Below are 19,049 nucleotides of genomic sequence, written 5' to 3' on the forward strand. Positions count from 1 at the left end.
TTTTCGCGCTCCTCAACAAAGACAGTGGGGAAGCTTTCTAGGTAAGAGTCCTGAACCAGCAGTTGTAGATTGGTTCAGCAGGCAACCTGCTTTTTTGAATTAATTAATAATGGGATTGTTTGATAAGGCCTTTTTTTGACAAGTGCTATTGCTATCTTTTTTCCTGTCTTCCCCATTTCCTCTTCTAATGCACAGAATGTTTGGTGACAGAAGATGTCGGAAGACCCGCCTTGGGTTTTCAGAGATACTGGTAAGCTGGAGTTGTAGAACAGTGGCAAGTGCTCAGTGTTTTCTTTAAAAGAATAGGATACCATGTGTACTCTTTTTCATTTCAGATATCTGTGGTCCTGAAGAGAATCCCAAGACTCCAGGGATTCGAAACGCGTAGACCAATGGTTCTGCCAAAATAGTTTGGATTGTAAAAAGTTGTGTCATAGTTACACGGAATGTAAAATAGAACTACGAGTTTAAAATTGTCTAGTTACAGCGATTTATATTTGTGATACATTTAATGGAACACTTGTGTTAATTCTTGGTTTGGCAGACCATGTGCTACCCCATAGGTTTATTTTAACTACCCATGGTGTGTGTATGTTTTTGGTCGGTGAGTGGTATGTTGTGGAACAGAATAAGTGATTATATGTATGAGTGATTGTTTGATTGTGTATCATTTCCCTTGTCCCCAAATCATTTCATTCATGTTTTGGTTTTGTCTTTATTCTTAAAAAAGTATAATTTTGTATGTACATTTTCTGAGATATAAAAAAAACGTAAATAAAAGGCTACTAATGAGCTTTCAAATGTGTATGAGGTATACATTTTGAGAAAACAGAGTTTGAAGAGGTATCAGTACTGGCAATCTTTCATGTTACAGGTTATATAGGGCTCAGCCTTACTGATTAGAGCCATACCCGTTTTTGGTTTCAGAGCTTGCTATGGCATGGCGGGAGCCATAGCAAACACTGCTTTGCTTCTTGGAAGTGAGAGCAGGAAATCTGGTCTCGCTTCCAAGAAGCAAAGCAGAATTGCTTTTGGGAAAGGGGAGCTGCATGTTAGCAGCTCCCCTTGCCCAAAAGCAATGCCAGCTACCGCAGGAGGCGGGGAGCTGGCAGGGACCATGGGGGCATTGGGGGTCCCCACACGGTCCCATTTATTTTATTTAGTTGCTTTTTTTTAATATGACGGTCGGCCCCAGGAGATGCGGTCCCCGGGGCCATAATTGGCCTTGGGAGGGGGGCCACATGGTCCCCGTCCCCCAAAGAAATCCAGGCTGACTAGGACCTGGGGGATGGGGTCCTCAGGGCCAGAAGTGGCCTAGGGGAGGGGGGCCACGTGGCCCCCACCAGGGCCAAAATTTAAAAAACCAAGGATGGTGTCCCCAGGGCCAGAAGTGGCACAGGGGAGGGAGACCATGCGGACCCACTCCCGGCAAAATTTTGAAAAACTAAACCAGGCCCCAGGGGATGGGGTCCCCGGGGACAATAGTGGCCCAGGGAATCGGGGCCACATGGCCCCATTCCAATTTTTATTTTTTATTTAAAAAATGCTCAGGCCCTGGCGGATGGGGTCCCCTGGGCCCAAAAAATGTTAAGAGAAGGGGGGCCACACAGCCCCCTTCTAACAAAAGAAAAAGAAAGCAGAAGCATCTCACCTGAGGCCCCTACCCCTCCCTGCACCACTCTGCAAACAAGCCTCCTGGTGCGTTTTGGGTTGGGGGATGAAGTCCCCTAGAATCTTATGGGTCCTTAGGGGTCAACTAGCCCACCATGTTCCTCCAGTAAGCCCCACACAGTGGGATTGCTGATAGGTGGTCCGAGCCCACGCCCCTTTTTACACCACTCTGCAAACGAGCCTCTTGACGCGTTGCTGGTGGGGCGATGAGGTCCTCTTGTGTCTTGAAAACCTCAGGATAAAGTGGACTTCATCCACAAGCAGCAATGTGCCAGGAGTCTTGTTTGCAGAGTGGTGTAAAAAGGGGGCGTGGCCTTTGAGCACTCTCAGCTATCCAGCTGCATGAGGTTTACTGGAGGTAACAGGAGGGCTAGTTGGCCCCCAGGGACCCTCAGGAGGAAAGGGGACTGCATCCCCCTAAGACCGCGCCAATAGGCGCGTTCACAGAGTGTTGGAGAAAGGGGTCGTGGGCTGTGTCCACCTGACAGCAAACCCACTGTGTGGGGCTTACTGGAGGTATGAGGTGGGCTAGTTGGCCCCTAAGTACCTCCAGCAGCAAAGGGGACTTCAATCGCCATCTAAGAGCATGCCAGGGAGTGCGTTTACAGAGTGGTGAGCAAAGGGTGCATGGCCTGCTATGAGAATTTAGCAATCCTGCTGTGTGGGACTTACTGGAGGTAATAGGAGGGGTAGTTGGGCGCCAAGGATGTCCATGGGGGCCAACTACCCCTCTTGTTACCTCCAGTAAGTCCCACATAGAGGGATTGCTAAGACATCTTAGGAGGCCACGCCCCCCTTTCTCCACCACTCTGCAAACACGCTGTAGTGTATTTCCTATGTTCCCAATAGTCTCTGCGCATTGGGATAATATACCCTATAGATTTGACATAGGACTGAGGTCAGTATGTCTCTATCGACTATACTAAACTTAATTGTGTGTGTGCCAGCTATCTCAGAGGTCACTAGAAACTAGAAACTTTCTCGAATAAACAAGAAGGGATTTGTTTCTGACAACCGCAAAAACATGACAACTTTGTTTCCCCTAGAACCGGAACAATATCTTCATTGTCGTGGAAACAATAGATAACTAGTTCACTCAGTCAATCGTGCATACTTCTTTTCTACAGAAAGAGAGAGACAGGCATTTCAATAAAAGTATTTATTGAACAGTCTTCTTTCTCATGCAAGAGAGGTGAACTGCTACAATCGTTAGACAGAATGCAAAGTATAATGCGTACAGTGTAAACAGTAATATAAAATAATACTGCAATAGCATTGTCTGTTGCTATGTCATATAAAATTACATACATAAATAACACAGGCTAAAATACTCAACTGGTGCTTCTAAAATACGCCTACCCAAGTGTACTTAACCACGGTCTAGTACGAGGGAAGAAGTAGGTGTTTGTCTTTAGCATAGGTTTAGTTCTGCGAAGAATTGCAAAAGGATTCTCTAGGTTTTAATCAGCGCCATAACACCATCAAAGAGCAAAACTGCTGCCTAGATGTGATAAATATACGGGCTCATATAGAGTCCCCAACATCTAAAGTTAGTCGGAAGCTTACTACAATCTTATTATTCAGCGTTATACCTTAGAATGAGAGGTTGGTATCTATGTCTCGGGACTCGATTTCCCAACACCCCGCAAGGGGAGTCAGAAACACTGGAGCTGAATTTCTTGGCAGGAGGATGACAGCTTCTGATCAGAGCATCAGCTGGAGAGTTGGCTTCCTTTGGCACTTGCTGTAGCGAGCTGCGTCGTTCAAGTAGGTAGTCGAACTGCACCGAACCACACCATGCTTTGCCATAGCAAGTGAAGGTATATTTATACCTTGAAGGTGTTTTAGGAATGCCAGTATTGACGTAAAGTCGGGCATATGAACGTCATGAATGAACCCCTAATGAATAGATGTTCATGCATAATAATGGAGTTCTTAAAGAAATCAATATCCAAGCAAGGGGAAGTCCCTAACAACTTAAGAGCCTGGTTTTCCTAGAACTCGTTGTGACATAGATGAATGGATGGAAGTAGCCATGTCTGTATTTGGGTAGCATGGACTATGCCTAAATAAGGACTGGATATCTATGCCTATATAAGGGCAATTTGAAACATACCTATATAAGGGCATGTATCGGGAAATGCATACGGAATCTAAAATCGAACACAACACCCACTCCACTTTCTTATGTATGACATTCCTATGTTCTAAACATGTTAAACATATCTAAACATGAAGTGTTAAAAACCCACCCAAAATACACATAAATAATGCATTAGAATTGGTTGCACACATAAAAGATGCATTGGTGCTGTACGCATTTAAAGCAATGTTTCATTCGAAGCACAGTTTTTTGACATGTGAATGGTAACTGAATGAATCATGAAAATATACATTTATGAAATGGTCCGTTAAATACAAAAGAAAAAAAGCTGAAACCATTTCATGTCAGATTACATAAAATTGTTTGTATGTGGACAAGGTCAAATATTGTCTCTGGAAGTATTCAAAGAATTCTTCTTCTCTATGAATAGGTCTACTGTAAGCAGATTACTTTGTGCCAAAAAAGAAAAAATACAAATTTGGGAAAAAACAAATGTAATCATAGGAAAACGAGTTCCAAAGTTAGTACCTTGTTTTGAAAAATGAAGGTCAAATTCAAAGTCTCTCAGAACACTGTGTGCCAAAATCAAAAGTCAGTGTTAGGGATAGGAGAAATTCGTCTATGTCTGTTGGCAAAAAGTCATCTGTAATTGTAGGTGAAAGTTGAATTACCTCGTTTAGAAGATTAACCGCACATAAATGTGAAGCATCGCCGTCAGCAGTGGTCACATTAGCAATGTTCGGAATTGATTGTACCTGCGCGCCTGTTTCCTCTCGTACCTCAGCAGTTGCAATTTGCATCTGTGAGATCTCAATGAATGCCGTCATCAGAATTGGTAGCCGCTGGTGACAACACAGAGTATGGGTCGTTACCGGTTCAAGCAAAGTATCAACATCCGTTGGCATGACTGATGGGAATGTGAGACATGTGTCTAACACGCATTCTTCTCCGCATAGCAGGCAGCATAGAACAGGTAAGATGCAATCATGCCAAATTGGTCTGAATGACAGAAACCAGGTGGTATTTAATTCTTGTACATGAGGTAGTCCCAACATTTGGATGATGCGCTCACGACACTTCATCGCCAGTAGAGTTGTCTCCATGGAGAACTGGGTGTTGCTGGTGAATTGGCTTGCCATATCGCAGCTGTAGGAGCAAAAATAGTATCCCTTCAACGAGTCCCAAAAGGAGGATCAATCCGCCAAACACAGAGTGCACTAAGGTTGGAAATATTCTTAGGACTGCTTGAAAAGGTGCTAACAGTCCAGAAAATACTGTCTTAAATACACTTACAATACCGCTCGTATCTGACATGTTTAAGATACGACTTAACCTTTCTGAGAAATGTATAGGGCAGTTTGTAGTTAAAAGGGCATGTATCTTGGCAGAAGTTCTTGCGACTTGTAGATCATTGGTCAATTCGTATAGAAGAGATGTTCAGTGAAGGCCAACGTGGCGACTCCCTGACTAACTTGGTTTTAGGAAACAATACTTGCATACAGCAAGTGACCCTGGATGACACAGTTACTAGATACGGTATTCCTGGCAACACGACACAACAGCTGTGATCGTTCAACATGAGGTAACTTTCAGTTGAAAGTTGTCCAAAAATCGGATCAATCACCGCAGCTGGTGAACCTTGCAGGTGGCAGGATAAATTGTTAGAGGAAACATCGCAGGCCCCGTGTAAGTTTATACCCTGACAAAGGAGAGAACTGCTTAGTGCGTTTTCACAGTTTGAACCGCTACGAAACACTTCACGTCCCCCACTCCAACATCTGTGTGTGTATGGTAATTCCCAGGATGTCTGGATGTATTCTTTACCCAACCTTTCATATGTGCCTGCTGGTATGTGTTTTAGGCAATACTGAAAATGGAAAATTGTAACAGGCAGAGTGATTGTTCCATGTATAATCCATTCAGTAGCTGGTTTCTCTGCTACCGTAAATGGCAATCTTTCCAGTTTTTCAATGTTCCGCACCGTATAGTCTGCTCTCTTTTGTGCCAATTTGATCTGTTTATCAGTGAGATTGAATTCTGAAAACAGTGACATAGTATTGATTAAACGCCAAGGAACATAGCCTGAACAAAGGTTTTGCAACATGCAGCCCAGTAGGATGATAAAACGTAGTCGCGACTGACCATGTTGCAGCATGACCAAGTCCTGTTCCATGATGTCTATGGCAGAAGACACTATGCTGTCCAATAAATATATCCTGGACGACAGAGTCGTTAACCCATAGTCAACCACAGAGAGAGTTTTCTCTAAATGAATCTGATCAATTTCTCATATTCTTTCTGCAGTCTCTGCTTGCATAATCTTCCATGCTGCATTATAAGCAGCATAGATACCGGCATATATAAAACGTTTTTGACATGGTTTTCTTGGTCCTAGCAAGAATTCCCTAAGATCAGCACCATCTTTAAGTAAAGATAAGTGTTGCTTTACAACTTTAAGTGTAGATCTTTGCAGCCAATCAAGGCAGAGCTTCCCTATACTGTATTTTGTTACTATTCCAGGATGCTGTCTTTGAACATATCTTGGGTCTGGCCTATTGAATGTGAAACCTTGTGTTTTATTCAGGAATCTATCTTGACAGTTGTTTGTGTCTGTGGGCCAGATCAACCATTTATTCCAATCTGGATCTGTTCTGTTGTGATGCAAAATAGTATGTACGTCGACCTCCCCCTCTGAAGTGTTATCATTATCAGGTGTAGGTATGGACGGATTGTTCATGTCTTTGATCTTGGCTAACCCAAGGCAAGACGCCTGCTGGACAGTGTCATTCAAAAACATAATTTGCTACGGGATGATGCAGGCTCTAAACATAGCTTCTACACCATGTACCTGCCAATCTTTTGTACCCCAGACAGTTTTCATCCCAATGTTGTCTTTCCAAAAGTCGAAACCTAATTTAGACAGTTGGGCATAAAAGGCTGCAGAGTAAATCTGTTTGGTATTTGTCAACATATTTTTCAGTCCAGTTTTGTTTACATTTCTAAATAAAATGATTCTGGATTGTTTACATTGAACCCTGAAAAGTATGGAAATTTACTAGCAAGTTTTAGAGCTACCCTTTGGTGGCGTAGGACAATGTTCCCAATGGTTGTACAATAATACATTTCTAGGATTTGCAGATTTGTGCAAGAAATGATGACCATAATGATTATAACAATACATTTGTTAATAGTCTGATGAACCTTCTAAATACTCATGATTTATAAATACTGCAGACATTTCTAGGTATGACATCATATTATTAATAGTCTCAAGGTCCCAATCATCAGAAAAAGTACTAGATGAAACAAAGTCACTTAATGAAATCTTGAATAAGTGTTGAATCTTCAGTAGCTCCGTTGGGCCCAAAATGTCATATTCTGTTTTGTTCCAGGCTATACCCCCAGGTATTGGAACGGCTGTGATGTTCACTGATGACAAGTCTCTTTGTTCCCGATGGGATGATTTGTGTGGCTTGAGGACTAAGTTGACGTTCTTACTTGTTGCGTCCATTTTGACATATCTTCCATTTATCAGCATACCCAGAGTAATTACCAGAGCTAACCAAAGTAGAAGAAAAATTATTCACAACAAAATCCAAAGTTCAATCCATGGTGAAACCAGAGACATTTTTTCCAGGTGATAAAAAGGGTCATCCATTTGTTCTTTGAAAGTTCTTTTTGCTGGCGTTGTTTCAGGTTTGCTGGGTTCCTCAGAAAACGTATCAAAGTTAATGAAATAGCCAGAGGCAGTTCTGTCAATTGTTGGGATTGCATCAGGATTTGTTGAAATCGCTAGAACCACTTGATCACTTGTTACTTCATTGTAGACAGGTGCTACTTCGTTGTCGACAGGTGTGTGTTGACTAACTGTTATTTGGGTCTTAAGAGATACAAGTTCCATAGCTTTGTTGCTTAGTCCTTCTTTTCGCACTGCAGATTCCTCAAGGGTGATGAGTCTCCCAGTTTGAACCACTTTGATTGTAACTAGGGCTCCCGGTTTTATGGTATTTATTTCTTTGCCATTTCCGTCTGTATTTATCCATATTTATTTTTCGGGCATTTTTTCTGTATTTATCCACATTTATTTTTGCCACAAGCAAAAGATGACGCTACAGCTAGTATTTTTCCACATTTATTTAAATTGACAATGCAACGCGAGGAGCTTGTAAATAAGCCCCAATCTGTGATCTCTGTTGAAGGCCTGGAGGCAGGCAGGACACAGGTCATGTTGGGTCATTAGATTCCTGCTTGGGGAGAAAGGAAGATTTCTGTTGGGTAGAACTTAACCCCCACTCTTTGTTCCTGTTTAAAAGATTTAAGCCTATTGGCTTGAATTCCCATGATACAAACGTGCAGAGCTGTGTTCAGTGAATAACCACAGCGTCCGTTGAGATTGATGCAGACCCAGCACGCGTTCATTAGCCCTGGGTCTGTGTGTCACTGGACGGCCATGCTGCGCCTGGGACTACTCACTGGACTGGCGCAAGCCTAGAGGGATCCTATCACTGATACGCCTTGACAAACCCCTGAATTATGGTAGCCTGCGGTGGCTCGCGGCTGAATTCATGAGCCTGCAGCCACTGCCTTGCAGACAGACGCTGCTTTAGTAATTAATGGAGCCGTCCTCGCCACACTCCAAGTTGGGACTCTGCTTCCGGCCCCGGCCCAAGTAAGTACCAGCTTCTGTAAGCTTCCCTTCCTCCCATTCCCTCACTCCCCTTCCCTCACTCCCCTTCTCTCCCTCCCCTCACTCCCCTTTCCTCACTCCCTCCGTCACTCCCCTTCTCTCACTCCCTCCCTCACCTTGCCTCACTCCTTCCCTCACTCCCTCCCTCACTCCTCTTCCCTCACTCCCCTTCCCTCACTCCCCTCCCCTCACTCCCCTTCTCTCCCTCCCCTCCCCTCACTCCCCTTCCCTCACTCCCTCCCTCACTCCCCTTCTCTCACTCCCTCCCTCACCTTGCCTCACTCCCTCCCTAACTCCCCTTCTCTCACTCCTTCCCTCACTCCCCTTCCCTCACTCCCCTCCCCTCACTCTCCTTGCCTCACTCCCTCCCTCACTCCCCTTCTCTCCCTCCCCTCCCCTCACTCCCCTTCTCTCACTCCCTCCCTCCCCTTGCCACACTCCTTCCCTTATCCCTCCCTCACTTCCCTTCCCTCACTCCCCTCACTCCCTTTCCCTCTGTCTCCCTCCCTCTGCCTCCCTCTGTCATCTCACCCTGCCTGTGTGTCAGCCCAGGCTGCTTCCCTGGCGCACACACAGCCGCCCCGAGCACTTCACAGGTCTTTAAAAGACCATTTGCATGTTAATGGGGCTTTTGTATTTCACCTCTTCTTAGGCCCCCACAAAGCAGCAGAGTCTCCCAGAGTTGCGCTCCGCTCTGGTTGCAGTCTTTAAAAAGAAATGTTCAGCTCCATCCTGACATTGTTAGAATCCATTAAAAACCTTTGACAGGGCAAAATGTTCTGTGTGACACCCGATCTTATTTGAAAGGTGTTAGTGTGATTATTGGAGGCGTTTAGAGCTCAATGAGGTTGTGTTATCTTTGCTGCATTGTGCGGCCAGCCAAGAATGTCACCTGGGTAAAATAACTCAAATGTGTAATTATCGGTTCCAAGCTCTGCAATACTCATCCCTTTGCCACGCTCTGATCCTGCATTGCTGAAAAGCAGGAAACTTCTCAAAACTAAAATGAAAAAGCAACAAAAAAAAGATTTTTGTTACGGCCTGTTCAGCTGCAGCGCCTTTAAGCTTCCGCACACGTGCGATTTATAAATAAAATGTACATCACATCATAATATTTTTAAACCAGAAAGGTAGACATAAGGTTGTCTTATGCACAGGATGATGGTGAATTATTTTAGCTGACAGTGTATGGTTGACTAAACGTTGCAATTCATAAACTGTTTTCACAGTTAGACAGTTCTTGTGGGCTCGTTATGAAACTGCGATGTCGATGTTGATCAATGGCTATGGGGACGGACAGGTTAGAGGTCTCTGCAAAGCAATGTGGAAAATGTATTTGGAAACTTCTATTCCAGAAATCAACGCATGGCTGTATATAGAACAATCCCTTTTAACCAATCCCAAATGCAGTTAACTCCATCTTCATATGTCAGTCTTTACATTTTTTTCTAAAACACGGGTGCAATCTGAAACCTTGGCAGCTATGAAGTCCGTCCTAATCTGACTCTGGCAGGGGCTCTAAAAGGGGTGAAATAACAAAGCAGCCTCATTAACAAATAAATGGTCTTTCAAAGACCTGTGAAGTACTTGGGTGCGGCTGGCAGCTCTGTGTGCACACGGGAAGCCGGGGAAGCCGTCACCTCTTAACCCTCTAAGGAAGGTGAGACACCAGACGGCAGCACAGCAAAATATACTAGTATTTTCCCGTTTTTTATATATAAATACAGATAAAGGAAAACTTGTTTTCCGTCTGTATTTATATGTAAAAATCCATAAAAACGGAAAACCGGGAGCCCTAATTGTAACTAGAGCAGGGCGTCTGCTACTTGGTTGGAATCCACTTGGCTTTCTGCTTATTATCGGCCACATAGTGTGGTTTAATCAGGTCGATGGACACAAACCTGTTCTCCTTTTTACCAGAAAGGGGCGGCAGTAAAACTGATCTGTGGATTGCTAGGAGAGGTACTGGTTGTCTGTAAGAAGGCCCAAATTCCTTCTTGTCCGTGATCTTTTCTCTGACTAGATCACCAAGCTTTGGGATCCAGACAGGCCTTGCTGGGACGGTGGGTTTTCCCTCAGTGGTGGTTGGCTTCAGGAACACGTTGCTTTGTTTCGATCATAGTTCATTTAAGTCGTGTAAAACAGCCAAACTATCTTTGATATCAAATTTCTTTGTTTCCAACACTGATGAGTGACAATCAAGGTCTGCGACTAACATTCTTGTCCCAAAAAGGACCTCATGTGGAGTGATACCCCCTCGAGAACTTCTTGCTCCTGGTATGTTAGTGGAATCTCAATATCCTCGAAAGGAATGTATTCCTCTAGTGGTTCATCTTCTTTGTAGAAGTGAAACATGTGTGTTACTGGATTTGCTTCTGGGAAGACTATCCATGAATAGAATACCTCTGTCCGGTGATATTCATGTGCCTCTATCACAAAAACTGCCCTACCACCTCTTGATGTTAGGCCATGTTTTATACGTTTTATAGTGATGGCTTTCCTTAAATTTGGAGGAATGACTACAGCATTCTCATCGGTTTCTTGCAAACCTGATAGGTTAAAAGCTGCTAGATCTGCCGCAGCTCCACCGGTTTCGGTGTTGTTATCCCCGTTTAGGGACATTTTTGTTTAATGAAAGTTTGCAGAGCTAGTTTCAAGGGAACAAAGATTAGGTGCACAATATTTTGGAACACATTATCCTTTAACGTTGAACAAACTAAAAAGCTAATATATAGGAGTTTTCATCCTACTCAGCTATAGGGGATATTATCCCTTTACCCACTCCAGATGCCTATTGGAGTATTACGTAAAAAGGGGTCTCTGAGAAAAGCACGACTGAGTTACTTTAGTATCTAGTGTTAAATTAGTGCCTTACCAAATGGTTGGGCACCATGTAGTGTAGTTCCTATATTCCCAAAAGGCTCTGTGCATTGGAATAATATACACTATAGATTTGACATAGGACTGAGGTCAGTATGTCTCTATCAAGTATACTAAACTTAATTGTGTGTGTGCCAGCTAACTCAGAGGTCACTAGAAACTTTCTGAATAAACAAGAGGGATTAGTTTCTGACAACCGCAAAAACATAACAACTTTGTTTCCCCTAGAACCGGAACAACATCTTCAGAGTCGTGGAAACAATAGATAACTAGTTCACTCAGTCAATCGTGCATGCTTCGTTTCTTCCGCGTTGCACAGAAATAGAGAGACGGGTGTTTCAATAAAAGGATTTATTGAACAGTCTTCTTTCTCATGCAAGAGAGGTGAACTGCTACAATGGTTAGACAGAATGCGAAGTATAATGCGTACAGCGTAAACAGTAATATAAAATAATACTGTAATAGCATTGTCTGTTGCTATGTCATATAAAATTACATACATAAATAACACAGGCTAAAATACTCAACTGGTGCTTCTATAATACGCCAACCCCAATGTACCTAACCTAGGTCTAGTACGAGGGAAGAAGTAGGCGTTTGTCTTTAGCATAGGTTTAGTTCGGCCAAGAATTGCCAATGGTTTCTCTAGGTTCTAATCAGCTCCATACCTTAGAATGAGAGGTTTGTATCTCTGTCTCGGGACTCGATTTCCCAACAACCCGCAAGGGGAGTCAGAAACACTGGAGCTGGATTTCTCAGCAGGAGGATGACAGCTTCTGATCAATGCGTCAGCTGGAGAGTTGGCTTCCTTCAGCACTTGCTGTAGCGAGCTGAGTCGTGCAAGTAGGTAGTCGAACTGCACCGAACCACACTGTGCTTTGCCATAGCAAGTGAAGGTATATTTATACCTTGAAGGTGTTTTAGGAATGCCAGTATTGATGTAAAGTCGGGCATAGAAACGTCATGAATAACCCCATAAGGAATAGATGTTCATGCATAATAACGGAGTTCTTGGAGAAATCAATATCCAAGCAAGGGGAAGTCCCTAACAACTTAAGAGCCTGGTTTTCCTAGAAATCGTTGTGACATAGATGAATGGATGGAAGTAGCCATGTCTGTATTTGGGTAGCATAGACTATGCCTAAATAAGGACTGGATATCTATGCCTATATAAGAGCAATGTGAAATATACCTATATAAGGGCATGTATCTGGAAATGCATACAGAATCTAAAATCGAACACAACAATGCCTCCTGGCAGACTAAGGGATGGGGATGAAGTCCAATTTACTCCTGAGGGACTTTGGGAGCCAAGAAGCTTTATTGGTACCACCTGTAAATCCTACGCAGTGGAATTCCGGAGCTCTGGTCAGAGGCCCAGCACCCTTTTCCCACCACTCTGCAAATGCGACTACTAGCTTAAGAAGTGTTTGCAACGTAATAGGTTTCGCATTTGCAACAGTTAGAGCTATTGGCATTGTAAATGTTTTTTACTAATATTTTTTGGAGTGGAGTGGATATTTCTTTCTTTTTCTGCACTTCTCTTGCCTCTTTCTGCAAATCTCTTCTACTTTCTGCACCTCTCTTGCCTCTTTCTGCACCTCTGTTGCCTCTTTCTGTACCTCACTTGCTTCTTTCTGTACCCCTCTTGCCTCTTTCTGTACCCATCTTTTCTCTTTCTGCACCTCTCTTGCCTTTTTCTGTATGCCCCTTACATCTTTCTGCAGCTCTGTGTCTTCTTTCTTTACTTCTTTTGTTTCTTTCTGCACCTGTCTTGCTTCTTCCTGTACCACTCTTGCCTCTCTCTCCACCCCTCTTCCCTCTTTCTGCACTTCTGTTGCTTCTTTCTGCACTTATCTTGCTTCTTTCTGCAGATCGCTTGCCTCTTTCTGCATTTCTCTTGCCTCTTTCTGCAGTTCTCTTGCCTCCCTCTGCACTTCAATTGCCTCTTTCTGTAACTCTCCCCTTTTCTGCAGTTTTCTTGCCTCCTTCTGCACCTCTGTTGCCTCTTTCAACACGTCTCTTGTCTCCTTCTGCACCTCTGTTGCTTCTTTCTGCACTTCTGTTGCCTCTTTCTGCACCCCTGTTGCTTAATTCTGAACTTCCCATACTTCTTTCTGCACCTGTCTTGCTTTTTTTCTGCACCCGTTATCTCTTTTTGCACTTGTCTTCACTCTTTCTGTACCTTTCCTGCTTATTTCTGCATCTCACTTGCCTCTTTCTGCACTACTCTTGCTTCTTTCTACACCTCTGTTGCTTCTTTCAGCAATTCTCTTGCCTCTTTCTGCACTTCTCTTGCCTGTTTCTGCACCTCTCGTGCCTCTTTCTGTACCTCACTTGCTTCTTCCTGCATCCCTCTTGCCTCTTTATGCACCCCTTCCCTCTTTGTGCAACTCTCTTGCCTCTTTCTACTCCTCTTGTCCCTCTTTCTACACCACTATTTCCTCTTTCTGTACCTCTGTTGCTTCAAAATGCACTTCACTTGCCTATTTCTATACCCTTTGTGTCTCTTTCAGCATCTCTGTTGCTTCTTTCTGCACTTCTCTTCCTTCTTTCTGCACCTGAGCCTCTTTCTGCACCCTTCTTACCTTTTCCTGCACGTCTCTTGATTCTTTCTGCACTGCTCTTGCCTCTTTCTCCACCCATCTTGCTTCCTTCTGTACCTCTGTTGTTTCTTACTGCACTGCCCATTCTTCTTTCTCCACCTCTTTTGCCTCTTTCTGTGCCCCTCTTGCCTCCTTCTGCACTCCTGTTGCTTCTTTCTGCACTTATCTTGGTTCTTTCTGCGCTGCTCTTGCCTCTTTCTGCATCCCTCGTTGCTCGTTGAGCACCTCTTTTGCTTCTTTCTTCACTTCTCTCTCCTCTTTATGCACCCCTCTTTTCTCTTTCAGCGCCTCTCTTGCCTTTTTCTGGACTTCACTTGCTTCTTTCTGCACCTCGCTTGCCTCTTTCGGCACCTATGTTGTTTATTTCTGCTCTTCACTTGCTTCTTTCTGCACCTCTCTTTTCTCTTTCTGCACCTCTCTTGCCTCTTTCTGCACCCGTCTTTTCTCTTTCTGCACTTCACTTGCTTGTTTCTGAAACTCTCACTTAGAGGTAGTTTTAATCCCCCTGCCGTATTATGTACGATGGCCTTACAGGGGAGGCCATGTCAATCACAGGGGTACCCCAGCCCATAGTGTACCATAGTGTATGTAGGTGTTTTCACTGTATTCTAAGTGTCTTTTAGCATAGCACTGGCTCCGGGCCTGGTTAGTCAGAGTCAGTTACCACCAGTACCAGTCAGCAAAAAGTTGGGGGCACAGGATGACTTTGCAAAATGGCCTCTTTCAGCACCTCTGTTGCTTCTTTCTGCATATCTCTTGCTTCTTTCTGTAATTTTCTTCATCTTTCTGGTCTTCTGTTCCCTCTTCCTGCATTTCTCTTGCTTCTTTCTGTGCCTTTCTTCCTCTTTCTGCACATGGCCTACCTCTGTAGGCAAAGTTAGAAATTAGCATTTAAAAAACCTTTGTAATTCACTGAAAAACCATAGGTTTCAGGGGTGTTATAGTTGGAAATTAGTATTTAAAAAACCTTAGAAATTCACCGAAAAAATCACAGTTTTCAGGGACGTTATAGTTAGTTGGAGATTTCACTCATACAAAACTAGTGAAATTTGGCTGTTATAGTTAGCTGAGCTAACTATGACTCGCACCCCCACAATGCACTGCTGATGACATCACATATTACATCACTCATGACATGGTCAGTGACATCACAGATAACATCACTGATGACATCTCAAATGACATAAGGTCTTCCAGGGGGCCAATAAATGTCATTATGGACCTTCAGAAGGTGGTAAAAAGTAGGCATTGTAGGATACTCACATAACAAAAAATTAAATTCATTAGTGTCCAACGTTGCCTCATCCCTCCACTCTCATAAATTTTGATGGAAGGTCTCAATATAGATTGAGTAATCTCTTCTGGTCATGGGCAAATAGCATTCTCGATCTTCTAGTTGATTCAGGGCTTCTCTAATGTATTGTTCCTTTGGCAAAACCACAATATTACCCCCTTTATCTGAAGGTTTTACTACTATTTAATCATCCTGTTTAAGACTTTGGATAGGCTGCCATTGTTTCTGAGAGATGTTGAAATACTTTTATATATGTAATTTATTAATATATTGTAATTCTGGAACCAGGCAATAACTGGCTGTGGGGGAGGGGGGGCCCTGGAGGTGGTGGTCTACCTGGTATGCGAGGCAACCACTCCACAGAGAACAATTTCGGTACATTTTCCCCCAGCACCGTGATCATCAGCCATTCTTCCAGTAAATGTTCCAAGTTTGCACCTTCTGAGCGCTCGGAAACCCAAGAAAGTGTACATTGTTTCGACATGAATTTCCCTCTGCATCCTCTGCTCATCAGTGAAGGGAAGTGACCTCCACCCGCAGGTCCTTCAACTGGGTCTGGAGATCCTGTAGCGTGCGTCACATGGACGTCAGAGAGAATTCAGCATTGTCAATTCGCTCCACCAGTTTTCGATGATCCGCACGGAGCAGGTTGACATCAAGGGAAACAGCGTCAATTTTGGTTTTCAGAGTGGTTTTTGTATTAAGAAGGGCCTACAGCACCTTCTCAAATTGGGCAGAATGACTGCGAATAGAGTGATGTTGAGATGAGTTAATGCCCCCACATTCTGATTCAGGTGAGTCGTCTGGTTTGTAGCACCCATGAGGCCTCGGGCTAGCCTCTTGCAGTTTTGTGCTTCACCATCATGTCCTGCTCAGTGCTAAAACTCGCCCGGAGTAGAACAAAAGCCACCTACAGGTCACTAACCGGTGGTGTAGCAGCTGTGAGACCCTGGCTGTTTGATAATGTGGAGGGGGACCAGCGATATAAACCCTTCCTCAGGATGAGAGTTTCTAGGGTACTCAATCACCAATGAATGGGTGTAGGATCCCGGATACTGGAAATGAGACAGCATTCACAGCGATGAGGGAAGGCCTCGTCAGTAGGCCCAGAATGATTCCCAGGGTGCTCCCCCTGTGGTCCGTCCTCCATGTGCACACCAATTATGGGGGTGCCTCGCAGCAGCCCAACCCCGCTACTCCTCCACTAGCAGGCCTGTGGTCAGCCCTCAGTAATCTCACCTTGGGTTTCAGCAGAGTTCTGCCCCCACAGTATTCTGGCTAGAGCCTTAATGGTGCTGGAATGCAGAGGCTACTTGCCTCTGATGTGTGGTGGCCCGATGCCCCCCTGCCACTTCAGGGCCCCTAAGACCATCGAGGGCCATCACAGCGGCTGACGTTGTGATGTTTGGCCTGCTGGCCTTTTCAGTCGCCTTGGCCCCACCGAGCAAGAGCGCATCTAAACACTGTTTAGGGGAGGGCCAACGCTCACACAGGCTACCTGTCTCATGAATGCTCTTGCAGTTGAGGCCCCAAAAGAATGTCAGATGGCAGGTTCCCCCCTCACTGCGATCCTCAGTTGTCATACCAGTGCAGGCCGGGATTCAGCATGCCTCACGGCTGCCAAGTGTTCCGCCGCATCCACTTCAGCCCCCGGTCTCAGGGTGGCAGTTGTTTTTGGTGTGGCAGGACCTCCAGTTACAGCCCCCACTCAACTCAACTTCCACCTGGAGAACAACAACGACAACAACACCACCACCCTGCTGGACAACCTCGCCAACCTTGGACTCAAGCAACTGGTGAACACCCCCACCCACTACGCCGGACACACACTCGACCCAATCTTCTCCTCCAGCAAGTACATCTCCTTCAGCCACTCCACCGGACTACACTGGACAGACCACAGCTGCGTCCACTTCAGCTTCAGAAAGACCACGACTCACCACCACCCACAACAGCTTCCCCGCAGGAGCTGGAACAAGATCACCACCGACCAGCTCACCACATCACTGAACCAGAACCCTCCCACCAGATCAACGGACCCCAACCAAGCAGCCAACAACCTCACACAGTGGATCACCAACTGCGCTGATGACTTCGCACCCCTGAAAAACCATCCCAGCAGGCCCGGAAGCAATAAATCCCCTGGTTCAACGACGACCTCAAGAACTCCAAGAAGAACTGCCATACCCTCGAGAAAGCCTGGCAAAAAAACCCGACCACAGACAACATGACCGCCCTCAAGCATGCCACCCGCAAACACCACCAGCTGATCCACACCACCAACAAGTCAGCATTCAAGGACCGACTAGACAACAACGCACACAACAGCAAGGAACTCTTCAGCATCGTCAAAGAGCTCTCCAACCCCAGCGCCAGTAACAACGACATCACTCCCTCACAAGACCTCTGCGACTCTCTCGCCTCGTTCTTCCACAGCAAGATCGCCGACATACACAACAGCTTCGGCGAACAGACCACGCACCCAACCACAGAACCAACGCCCCCCACCACCACCCTCCTCGCCAGGACCCCTGTCAACACCGAAGACACCATCCGCACGATGAACACCATCCACTCCGGATCGCCAACCGACCCATGCCCCCACTTCGTCTTCAACAAGGCCGACTCCGTCATCGCACCCCAACTCCGGGACGTCATCAACTGCTCCTTCAACACCGCCACCTTCCCGGAAAGCTGGAAGCAGACCGAACTCAGCGCCCTCTTGATGAAACCCTCAGCAGACCCCACCGACCTCAAGAACTACCGCCCCATCTCGCTCCTCCCGTTCCCCGCAAAGTCATCGAGAAGACCGTCAACAGTCAGCTTGCCGCTTTCCTCGAGACAAACGGATCCCTCGACCACTCACAGTCCGGCTTCCGAGCCAATCACAGCACCGAGACCACCCTCATCGCAGCCACTGACGACATCCGAACCCTGCTCGACAACGGGGAAACAGCGGCCCTCATCCTCCTGGACCTCTCCGCAGCGTTCGAAACTGTCTGCCACCGCACCCTAGTACAACGCCTCAGCAACATCGGAATCCAAGAGAAGGCACTGGAGTGGATCATCTCGTTCCTCGCCTGAAGAACCCAGAGAGTCCGCCTCCCCCATTCAGATCCAAGGCCACCGAAGTCATCTGCGGCGTACCACAAGGATCATCACTCAGCCCCACCCTCTTCAACGTCTACATGAGCCCCCTCGCAGCCATCGCACGCCAACACAACCTCAACATCATCTCCTACGCCGACGACACCCAGCTGATCCTCTCCCTCACCAACAACCCTGCCACCGCCAGAACCAACCTACACGAAGGGATGAAAGAAGTAGCCGAGTGGATGAAGAACAACCGCCTGAAACTGAACTCAGACAAGACGGAAGTCCACATCCTTGGATCATCACCCTCTGCCTGGGACGACTCCTGGTGGCCCCCGGCCCTAGGCAGCGCACCCAAACCAATGGACCATGCACACAACCTGGGCTTCATCCTGGACTCCTCCCTCTCGATGACCAGACAAGTCACCATCGTGTTTCAACATCCTACGCATGCTCCGAAAGATTTTCCGATGGATCCCCACCAAAACCAGGAAGACGGTCACCCAAGCACTCGTCACCAGTCGACTGGACTACAGAAACACCCTCTACACCGGAACCACAACCAAACTGCAGAAAAGACTCCAACGCATCCAGAACGCCTCTGCATGACTCATCCTGGACATCCCCCGACACAGCCACATCTCCGGACACCTGAGAGACCTGCACTGGCTCCCCGTCAGCAAGAGAATCACGTTCCGTCTCCTTACCCACGCA

This window comes from Lissotriton helveticus, chromosome 3_1 (genome assembly GCF_964261635.1).
Source record: "Lissotriton helveticus chromosome 3_1, aLisHel1.1, whole genome shotgun sequence".
Taxonomy (NCBI): Eukaryota; Metazoa; Chordata; class Amphibia; order Caudata; family Salamandridae; genus Lissotriton; species Lissotriton helveticus.